This window comes from Elephantulus edwardii, unplaced genomic scaffold (genome assembly GCF_000299155.1).
Source record: "Elephantulus edwardii isolate Elephantulus edwardi_28Jun2011 unplaced genomic scaffold, EleEdw1.0 scaffold00016, whole genome shotgun sequence".
In the NCBI taxonomy this organism is placed as follows: Eukaryota; Metazoa; Chordata; class Mammalia; order Macroscelidea; family Macroscelididae; genus Elephantulus; species Elephantulus edwardii.
In genome coordinates this window covers 11,940,975-11,953,102 of record NW_006399766.1, presented here as the reverse complement: position 1 = coordinate 11,953,102, position 12,128 = coordinate 11,940,975, and the positions used below count along the sequence as shown (strand labels likewise).

The window sequence follows — 12,128 nt, the reverse complement described above, 5'->3', positions numbered from 1 at the left end:
CTAGGAATTCATAAATAATTGTGATTCATAATGTGTGACCTCAACCAGATAAAAGTTTGTGCTTGCTTATGTAAAAGATGTAAAAAGGACATAAACTAATCATCAAGGTGGTTATGGGTGGCTTTTGAGTTTCTGCTTTTCCATTTTCTGTAATCCGTATGTTTTAGAAGATTGAAGAGGGAAAAAAAAGATGTTCTTTTAAAAACCTGGTGGGGGGATAAATCATTCATTGTGTTAAGCTTCTGATTTTTATTGTTAAAGAACTCTGGTAGCCTAGTCTATAGAAAAATTGGCTACTAGCGCAAAGGTAGTGCATTTCCTCTTTGCTGTTGAGTTGGACCCCTCAGCAAGTTTTCAGAGGCAGTAAATCACACAAGAGGCGATTATCCATCTTTCTCCCACAGAGCTGCTCGTGGATTTCAACTGCCTACTTTTGGATTGGTAGCATGACTCCCTAGGCCACCAAAATCCCCCTCATCTGAATAGTAGCTATCTTTATTTAGAGGGAGGAAAAGAGGCCTGCTTATTGCCTTATCAGCAGACACATGCTGAATTTGCTGGAGATCAAAATTAGACCTACCGATTTATGCAGTTCACGTTTTATATTTCAATATTTATTGGTACCTACAGTGACTCATAGAACTGACTGATGTCATGTGTTGGTACTTAGGTGATGAAGAAATGGACGATGGCAAAAGCGCTTCACCACCAACAGGTAAGTTGTTGCCACAGTTAGTACTAGTGTGTGGGACTTTGTATGAATTACTGTATTTCCGGGGAAAAGGTGAGAGAGACACAGAAGGGACACATTCTCCTAAAAAGAAAAAGTCTTTAAAATTGTTAAAGGAATACGAATCATAGTAAAATAGTAATACTATGCAGTATAATATCAGTAAAAATAAAATATTTCCTCTTCATCCTCAGGAATAACTACTACTATTATTAGTTTAGTTTATATAATCAATAGACTTGTATACATAAGACAAATTTTTATTTTTGGGTACATGAGATCCATATGTGTTATTATGTGCTCTTTAAAAATTTTTACTCAGCTTTATAAAAACAAACTCTTTGCCAGTGTGTTGATTGTCATTCCTTGTGACGCCATGTATCACAGAGTAGAACTGCTCCATTGAGTTTTCTTGGCTGTAATCTTGAAGCCAGCTCTTTACCAGGCCGTTCTTTGTGGAGCCACTGGTAAATTCAGATCCCTAGTAATTAGATTAGCAGTCATCAACAACTGATTGCACTATACTGGCTCTTATTCAGCACTGTACCTTGGATGGTCGATGATAATGGAAGTGCTCAGTTAAAAATATGGAGTTCATCTATGTACACCAACATGGATATGAGTTATTTTAATCATTAGTGTGTGTGATTCTCCTTTATATATTTTTAAGGTAGGCATTATCTTCCTTTATGAGGTGGATTGACTCAGTGACTGGAGTAATTAGGGTGGGTGTGTTGGAGACAGTGAGATTGGTACAGGACAGAGCGGGGTATAGGGCTGTTGTGCATAGGGTCACTATGAGTCACAAGTGACTCTTCGGCACATAACAACAACAGGCATTACCTAACTTGCTAATTTCCTAGTGTTTAGATTATTATATGCATTTTGTTTTGGTTTGGGTATGGTGACTTAGTGGTAAGTCGTTACACTACCATCCTTAAGGCGTGTGGTTCGGATCCAGCAGTAGCTCCGCAGAAGAAAGACGGGCAGTCTCCTCCCGGTTCCGACACAATGGCACAAAACAACAACTGTCACCAGGAGTGAAGAAGAAAATGCTCTTCAGGACGTTACTCTGGAGTTGGATATATGTAGTTGAGATACGTGAAGAAACTCCAAGTGGTTTAAGATAAAAAATATTTTAAATCTATAATTATGTGGCATAAATTACCAATGTCATGTATGACAGGTGGAAGAGAAACAATTGTTTACTAATTGGCTTAGAGGATACTATATCATATATTTTTAATGTTTTCCTTTTTTTATAGTTTAGAAAAGGAAAGATCAGTTCATATTATTAGTTTTATTTGGAGAGCTAGAATGCTTGTTTATTTTGTTAGGAAGTTTACTAAACATTGTAAGGCGTAATGCTGTTAAAGTATTTATGTCATGCCTTTATGAACTAAAAAAACCCTCAAGATGGTGAGTTGCAACTGATTCAGCCAACTCTCCATTGAGTGTTCAAGGCTATAAATTCAACTGGAGGAGCTTGCCCGTCTTTCTCCTGTGGAGCCGCTGGTGGATTAGAAACACCAGAGAGGTCGGTCCTTTGGGTTAGCAGCTTAACTTTCTACACACTACTCCAAGAGAGCTCCCTTACCTTTCTAGAAAGAGGAATTAATAGTTTTAAAAAGACTTAATCTTAATCTGTTAAGGTGTTTTCTTTATATGCCCTCTCCAAAGTATTGTTTCTAATGAGTGACTTAAGACCATGCTAGAACATTTCTTAAACATTTTAATCATTTTAATGCAAGTTTACAGAGACTTCGAGTTTCCATGCATTCATTGTTGCACTTTTCTCCCTGCCCACCCCCTCCACCCTGATTCACTCTTCTCTTTGAAAAGTAAAAGAAAAGTTCTTTCATTCTTAAACCGTCACTCCCCTTAAGTCTACTCCGCTGTGCACCCTTCATTCTGGACTTCTGTCATGACAATAATACCTAATCATATATCCCTTTGAAACAGTTCTCTCTGTTATCTGTTTCAATGCAGTATACATTATTTACCTAGCCCCTCTTTCTCTGTCTTCCCTCAACCCTGATGTCAGTCTCATTTTACAACAATGGCACTATGTATTATTTGTCCTTTAGTGATTAAGATATTTCACTCAGCAAAATGTCCTCCAGGCTCACCCATTTTGTATAGTATTTCATGAGTTCCTTGTTCCTCAGTGCAGCATATAATTTCATTGTGTATTCATTAAAATTAATGAAAAAAACAACAGCAACATAAAAGCATTTCGTTGTGTGGATATACCAGAGTTCCTGTCACTGTAATTTATGTGTATGGCGTGTATAAATAGACCACTTGCACTCCTTTCTCAGAGTACTTACATCAGTAGAGTTTTTCTTATGGTTACTTAATAAAAATCGGAGATATGATCTTCATAGTCTGTGCAAGTAAAACTCTGAAAAGGCCCTCAATTTTCAGTAGGGAGACTCTGGTTGGTTAGTGGCAAGGAGCTGCACTGCAAACCCAAGGGCAAATGGTACGAATCCCCCCGATGCTCCATGTGAGAAATATGGCCACTCTCCTCCCATGTCATTATACTGCCTCAGAAGACCAACTGGACTAAATGCCTACTTGACGGTCCATAACAACAACATATTCTCAACAGCAGTAGATCTTTAATGCTGAGTAAAAGTGTCATGCTTGCATCTTTTTAACATAGATTGCTCTAATTCTAGGAAAGGGATCTTGATAGTAAGGCAGTTAAGACCTCAGAAAAAGGGAAATTTACTTAAAAACAAGATTTACTGAATACTCTTAATAATGATGTCAGGCATTTATACCAGTAACAACGTCTACTGGAGACAAAGTAATCTTTATTTTTTTTGTCTCTTTTAATTTATTCATTCCAGAATATTTGAGGTTGGAAGAATGAGGAAAGCTTGGTTTTGCCAGTTACAACTGGATAAAAATGAATGTGAAATTCGAATTAGCTTTGTATATTCTAATATTGTTAATGGTTTTTTAATAAATCGTCATTTCAGTGAAAGTTTAAAGAAAAATTAGATTTTCATTCATTCGTTGTTGCACATTTTCCGCCCTCCAATTTTCTTCCCCCTCACATTCTTTCTTTTTTTTTTTATAAAGAAAATGTATTTATTGTTTAGCCTTTGTTAATCCACCTCATGAAGCTGGATGTACTTAAGTGTTTAGTCACTGAAATGGTGGAGAAAGAAAGAGGATATAGGGAAGGGTTCTTTCCCGGTAACTCCATATCTATAAAAGTGTTCGATTTTAAGTTTATTATGTATTTTCTTGGTAAAATAACCTTGTTTACTGTGGACAATTTTTTAAAATATTTTTTTCAGCATCTATGCTTTACTAGTAGTGCTAGTAATGCTAGTGAGTTAAGTAATTTGTAAGTATCTTTACTATAATAGAAAAGCATCTTGGACATGTGAAATTACCATACCACCTCTGAGCAGTGTCCATCACATTCAGCTGACTACGGAGGGGCAGAAAGACATGTAAGAGGAGGCATGTGTGCACATGTGTCCATATTTACATTTTTATAATAACCATGATACGTCTGTATCATAGGAGTACATTGTTAAATTGCACTAGAGATCTGATAGCTATCTTAGAAGCATTATACTCCATTGCTTTATGTTTTCTTTGAAATTACACAATAAACAAATAAAATATTTTAATTGAATCTCTGCCAGTATCTATAGGCATGCAACATTTTTTGTTTTTATAAAGATTTTGTCCCCAAGAATGACTAACTGCTTTTTTGTCCTTCCTCATTAAGTCGGTATCGTGTATTCTTGGTTGTCGAAATACTCAATGGCTTTGGGAACTTGGAATTCATAAATATTTGTGATTCATAATGTGTGACCTAAACCAGATGAAAGTTTGTGCTTGGTTATGTAAAAGATGTAAAAAGGACATAAACTAGTCATCAAAATGGTTATAAGTGGCTTTTGGTTTTCTTCTATTCCATTTTTTTAGAAGTTTGAAGAGGAAAAAAAAGATGTTCTTTAAAAACCTGGGGTGGGGGGAATCGTGCATTATGTTAAGCTTCTGATGTTTGTTGTGAAAGAACACTGGGGGTCTAGTGTATGGAAAAATTGGCTGCAGCCCAAAGGTGGTGGATCTCCTCTTTGCTGTGGGGTTCGACCCCTCAGCATGATTTCAGAGGCAATAAATAACACAAGAGGCGATTGTCCATCTTTCTCCCACAGAGCTGCTGGTGGATTTGAACTGTCTACATTAGGATTGGTTGCATGACTCCCTAGGGCACCAAAACCCCCCTCATCTGAATAGTAGGTGTCTTTATTTAGAGGGAGGAAAACAGACCTGCTTATTACCTTATCGGCAGAAACATGCTGAATTTGCTGGAGACCAAAATTAGACCTACAGATATATGCAGCTCAAGTTTATGTTTCAATATTTATTGGTACCTACAGTGTTTTAAAAAACTGACTGATGTTATGTGTTGGTACTTAGGTGATATACAAATGGATGACGGCAAGAGCGATTCACCACCAACAGGTAAGTTGCTGCCAGTTGGTACTAGTGTGTGGGACAAACTCTTTTGCAGTGTTTTGATTCTCATTCCTTGTGACGCCATGGATCACACAGTAGAACTGCTCCATTGAGATTTCGTGTCTGTAATATTGAAGCCAGCTCTTTACCAGTCCTTTCTTTGTGGGGCCGCTGGTAAATTCAGATCCCTAGTAATTAGGTTAGCAGTCATCAATAACTGATTGCACTATATTGAATCGTATTCAGCACTATACCTTGGATGTGTCGATGATAATGGAAGTGCTCAGTTAAAATACGAAGATCATCTATGTACACCCACATGAATATGAGTTATTTTATTCATTAGTGTGTGCGATTCTCCCTTATATATTTTTAAAGTAGGCATTATCTTCCTGTATGAAGTAAATTGACTCAGTGACTGGCGTAATTGGGGTGGGTGTGTTGTAGACAGTGAGATGGATACAGAAAAGCGCGGTGTTCAGGGTTGTTGTGCATAGGGTCACTATGAACCACAAGTGTTTCCGAGGTATATAACAACAGTCATTTCCTGACTTCCTACTTTCTTAGTGTGTATATTGTTATATGCATTTTCTTTGGGTTTGGTATGGGGACTTAGTGGTAAGTCATTACACTACCAACCTTAAGGCGTGTGGTTCATTCATTGTGTTAAGCTTCTGATTTTTATTGTTAAAGAACTCTGGTAGCCTAGTCTGTAGAAAAATTGGCTGCTAGCCCAAAGGTGGTACATTTCCTCTTTGTGTTGAGTTGGACCCCTCAGCAGGTTTTGAGAGGCAGTAAATCACACAAGAGGCGATTGTCTATCTTTCTCCCACAGAGCTGCTCGTGGATTTCAACTGCCTACTTTTGGATTGGTAGCATGACTCACTAGGCCACCCAAACCTCCTTCATCTGAATAGTAGCTGTATTTATTTAGAGGAAGGAAAACAGACCTGTTTATTGCCTTATCAGCAGATACATGCTGGATTTGCTAGGGATCAAAATTTGACCTAAAGATTTATGCAGCTGAAGTTTTATGTTTCAATATTTGTTACCTACAGTGACTCATAAAACTGACTACTGTCATGTGTTGGTACTTAGGGGATAAAGAAATGGAGGACGGCAAGAGGGCTCCACCCCCAACAGGTAAGTTGTTACAACACTTAGTACTAGTGTGTGGGACAAACTCTTTGCCAGTGTGTTGATTCACATTCCTTGTGACGCCATATATCACAGAGTAGAACTACTCCAATGAGTTTTCTTGGCTGTAATCTTTACCAGGCCTTTCTTTGTGGGGCCACTGGTAAATTCAGATCCCTAGTAATTAGGTAAGCAGTCATCAATCACTGATACCATTATACTGGCTCTTATTCAGCACTGTACCTTGGACTTGTCGATGATAATGGAAGTGCTCAGTTCAAAATATGGAGTTCATCTATGTACACCAACATGGATAAGAGTTATTTTAATCATTAGTGTGTGTAATTCTTCTTTATATATTTTTAAAGTAGGCATTGTCTTCCTTTATGAGGTGAAATGACCCAGTGACTGGGGTAATTGGGGTGGGTGTGTTGGAGATAGTGACATTGGTACAGGAGAGGACGGGGTTTATGGATGATGGGTGTGGGGTCGCTATGACTCACACGTGAATCTTCGGCCTATAGTAACAACAACAGGCATTGCCTGACTTCGTAATTTCTTAGTGTGTATATTATATGCATTTTCCATTGTTTTGGGTATGGTGACTTAGTGGTAAGTAGTTACACAACCAACCTTAAGGCGTGTGGTTCGCTCATTGTGTTAAGGTTCTGATTTTTATTGTTAAAGAACTCTGGTAGCCTAGTCGATAGAAAAATTGGCTGCTAGTTCAAAGGTGGTACATTTCCTCTTTGTGTTGAGTTGGACACCTCAGCAAGTTTTGAGAGGCAGTAATCACACAAGTGGAGATTTATCCATCTTTCTCCACAGAGATGCTGGTGTATTTGAACTGCCAATTTTTGGATTGGTAGCATGACTCCCTTGGCCACCAACACCCCCCTCATCTGAATAGTAGCCACCTTTATTTAGAGGGAGGAAAACAGGCCTGCTTATTGCCTTATCAGCAGACACATGCTGGATTTGCTGGGGATCAAAATTAGACCTAGAGATTTATGCAGCTCAAGTTTTATGTTTCAATATTTATTGGTACCTACAGTGACTCATAAAACTGACTGATGTCATGTGTTTGTACTTAGGTGATAAAGAAATGGACGACGGCAAGAGTGCCCCACCAACAACAGGTAAGTTGTTGCCACAGTTAGAACTAGTGTGTGGGACAAACTCTTTGCCAGTGTGTTGATTTTTATTCCTTGTGACGCCATGTATCACAGAGTAGAACTGCTCGATTGACTTTTCTTGGCTGTAGACTTTACCAGGCCTTTCTTTATGGGGCCACTGGTAAATTCAGATCCCTAGTAATTAGGTTAGCAGTCATCAATACCTGATTGTACTATACTGGCTCCTATTCAGCACTGTACCTTGGATGTGTCGATGATAATGGAAGTGCTCAGTTAAAAATATGGAGTTCATCTATGTACACCAACATGGAGCTGAGTTATGTTAATCATTAGTGTGTGTAATTCTTCTTTATATATTTTTTAAGTAGCCATTGTCTTCCTTTATGAGGTGAAATGATGCAGTGACTGGGGTAATTGGGGTGGGTGTGTTGGAGACAATGATATTGGTACAGGACAGAGCGGGGTTTAGGGATGATGGGTGTAGAGTCGCTATGAGTCACAAGTGACTCTTCGGCACATAACAACAAAAACAACAGGCATTGCCTGACTTCCTAATTTCTTAGTGTGTATTTTATAATGCGTTTTCTTTTGGTTTGGGTATGGTGGCTTAGTGGTAAGTCATTACACAATCTACCTTAAGGCGTGTGGTTCGAACATGGAGTTAAGTTTCTGATTTTTATTGTTAAAGAACTCTGGTAGCCTAGTCGATAGAAAAATTGGCTGCTAGCCCAAAGGTGGTACATCTCCTTTCAGTGTTGAGTTGGACCCCTCACCTAATTTTGAGAGGTAGTAAATCACACAAGAGGCGATTGTCCATCTTTCTCCCACAGAGCTGCTGGTGTATTTTAACTACCTACTTTTGGAGAGGTAGCATGACTCCCTTGGCCACTAAAACCCCCCTCATCTGAATAGTACCTATCTTTATTTAGAGGGAGGAAAACCGGCCTGTTTATTGCCTTATCAGCAGACACATGCTGGATTTGCTGGAGATCAAAATTAGACCTAGAGATTTATGCAGCTCAAGTTTTATGTTTCAATATTTATTGGTACCTACAGTGATTCATAAAACTGACTGATGTCATGTGTTTGTACTTAGATGATAAAGAAATGGATGACGGCAAGAGTGCCCCACCACCAACAGGTAAGTTGTTGCCACAGTTAGAACTAGTGTGTGGGACAAACTCTTTGCCAGTGTGTTGATTTTTATTCCTTGTGACGCCATGTATCACAGAGTAGAACTGCTCCATTGACTTTTCTTGGCTGTAATCTTTACCAGGCCTTTCTTTGTGGGGCCACTGGTAAATTCAGATCCCTAGTAATTAGGTTAGCAGTCATCAATACCTGATAGCACTATACTGGCTCTTATTCAGCACTGTACCTTGGATGTGTCGATGATAATGGAAGTGCTCAGTTAAAAATATGGAATTCATCTATGTACAGGAACATGAATATGAGTTATTTTAATCATTAGTGTGTGTAATTATTCTTTATATATTTTTAAAGTAGGCATTGTCTTCCTTTTTGAGGTGAAAGGGCGCAGTGACTGGGGTAATTGGGGTGGGTGTGTTGGAGACAGAGACATTGGTACAGGACAGAGCGGGGTTTAGGACTGTTGGGCATAGGGTCGCTATGAGTCACAAGTGACTTTTTGGCACCTAACAACAACAACAACAGGCATTGCCTGACTTCCTAATTTCTTAGTGTGTATTTTATAATGCGTTTTCTTTTGGTTTGGGTATGGTCGCTTAGTGGTAAGTCGTTACACTACCAACCTTAAGGCGTGTGGTTCATTGATTGTATTAACCTTCTGATTTCTATTCTTGAGGAACTCTGCTAGCTTAGTCTATGAAAAAATTAGCTGGTGCCTAAAGGTGGTGCATCTACTCCTTGTTGTTGTGTTGGACCCCTCAACAACTTTTCAGAAGCAATAAATCACAGAAGAAGCGATTGTCCGCCTTTCTCTCACAGAACTGCTGGTGGATTTGAACTGTCTACTTTTGGATTGGTAGCATGACTCCCTAGGCCACCAAAACCCCCCTCATCTGAATAGTACCTATCTTTATTTAAAGGGAGGAAAGCAGACTGGCTTATTACTTTATCAGCAGACACATGCTGAATTCTCTGGAGATCAAAATTAGAACTAGACATTTATGCAGCTCAAGTTTTATGTTTCAATATTTATTGGTACCTACAGTGTTTCAAAAATCTGACTGATGATATATGTTGGTACTTAGGTGATATACAAATGGATGACGGCAAGAGCGATTCACCACCAGAAGGTAAGTTGTTGCCAATTGGTACTAGTATGTGAGACAAACTCTTTTTAAGTGTGTTGATTCTCATTCCTTCTGACGCCATATATCACACAGTAGAACTGCTCCATTGAGTTTTCTTGGCTGTAATCTTTAAGCCAGCTCTTTACCAGTCCTTTCTTTGTGGGGCCAGTGGTAAGTACAAATCCCTAGTAATTAGGTTAGCAGTCATCAATAACTGATTGCACTGTATTGGGTCGTATTCAGCACTATACCTTGGCTGTGTCGATGATAATGGAAGTGCTCAGTTAAAAAAATGGAGATCATCTATGCACACCCACATGGATATGAGTTATTTTATTCATTAGTGTGTGTGATTCCCCCTTATATATTTTTTAAATAGGCATCATCTTCCTGTATGGGGTGAATTGACTCAGTCATTGGGGAAATTGGGGTGGTTGTGTTGGAGACATTGTGATTGGAACAGGACAGTGCGGCGTTCAGCGTTGTTGTGCATAGGGTCACTATGAATCACAACTGTTTCTGCGGTATATAACAACAACAACAACAGTCATTACCTGACTTCGTAATTTCTTAGTGTGTATATTATATACATTTTCTTTTGGTTTGGGTATGGTGACTTAGTGGTAAGTCGTTACGCAACCAACCTTAAGGCGTGTCGTTCGCTCATTGTGTTAAGCTTCTGATATTTATTGTTAAAGAACTCTGGTAACCTAGTCTATGGAAAAATTGGCTGCTGCCCAATGGTGGTGCCTGTCCTCTTTGCTGTTGTGTTGGAACCCTCAGCAAGTTTTGAGAGGCAATAAATCACAGAAGAGGCGACTGTCCATCTTTCTCCCACAGAGATGGTGGTGGATTTGAACTGCCTACATTTGGATGGGTAGCATGACTCCCTAGGCCACCAAAACACCCCTCATCTGAATAGTAGCTATCTTTACTTAAAGGGAGGAAAGAAGGCCTGCTTAATACTTTATCAGCAGACACATGCTGAATTTTCTGGATATCAAATTTAGACCTACAGATTTATGCAGCTCAAGTTTTATGTTTCAATATTTATTGGTACCTACAGTGAGTCATAAAACTGACTGATGTCATGTGTTGGTACTTAGGTGAAAAAGAAATGGAGAATGACCAGAGTGCTCCACCACCAACAGGCAAGTTGTTGCCACAGTTAGAACTAGTGTATGGGACAAACTCTTTGCCAGTGTGTTGATTCACATTCCTTGTGACGCCGTGTATCACAGAGGAGAACTGCTCCATTGAGTTTCTGGGCTGTAACCTTTACCAGGCCTTTCTTTTTGGGGCCACTGGTAAATTCAGATCCCTAGTAATTATGTTAGCAGTCATCAATCTCTGATAGCACTATACTGGCTCTTATTCAGCACTGTACCTTGGATGTGTCGATGATAATGGAAGTTCTCAGTTAAAAATATGGAGTTCCATCTATGTACACCAATATGAATAGGAGTTATTTTAATCATTAGTGTGCGTATTTCTTCTTTATATATTTTTAAAGTAGGCATTGTCTTCCTTATTGTCTGAAATAACCCAGTAACTGGGGTAAATGTGATGGGTGTGTTCTGGACCGTGACATTGGCACAGGACAGAGCGGGGTATATGGCTGTTTGGCATAGGGTCGCTATGAGTCACAAGTGACTCTTGGGCATATAACAACAACAACACGCATTGCCTGTCTTCGTAATTTCTTGGAGTGTATATTATATGCATTTTCTATTGGTTTGGGTATGGTGACTTAGTGGTAAGTAGTTACACAACCAACCTTAAGGCGTGTGGTTCGCTCAATGTGTTAAGGTTCTCAGTTTTAGTGTTAAAAACTCTGGTAGCCTAGTCAGTAGAAAAATTGGCTGCTAGCCCAAAGGTGGTACTTTTCCTCTTTGTGTAGAGTTGGACACCTCAGCAAGTTTTGAGAGGCAGTAATCACGCAACTGGCGATTATCCATCTTTCTCCCACAGAGATACTGTTGAATTTGAACTGCCTACTTTTGGATTGGTAGCATGACTCCCTAGGCCACCAAAACCCCCTCATCTGAATAGTAGCTGTATTTATTTAGAGGGAAGAAAACAGGCCTGCTTATTGCCTTATCAGCAGACACATCCTGGATTTGCTGGAGATCAAAATTAGACCTACACATTTATGCAGTTGAAGTGTTATGTTTCAATATTTATTGGTACCTGTAGTGACTCATAAAACTGACTGATGTCATGTGTTGGTAATTGGGTGATAGAGAAATGGAGAATGACCAGAGCGCTCCACCACCAACAGGTAAGTTGTTGCCACAGTTAGAACTAGTGTGTGGGACAAACACTTTGCCAGTGTGTAGATTCCCATTCCTTGTG

General features: G+C 39.1%; 1 pseudogene; it reads left to right on the top strand.

The window, feature by feature from the left end:
* Positions 1 to 12,128, top strand: part of LOC102848064 — an 86,521-nt pseudogene that overhangs the window by 3,992 nt on the left and 70,401 nt on the right.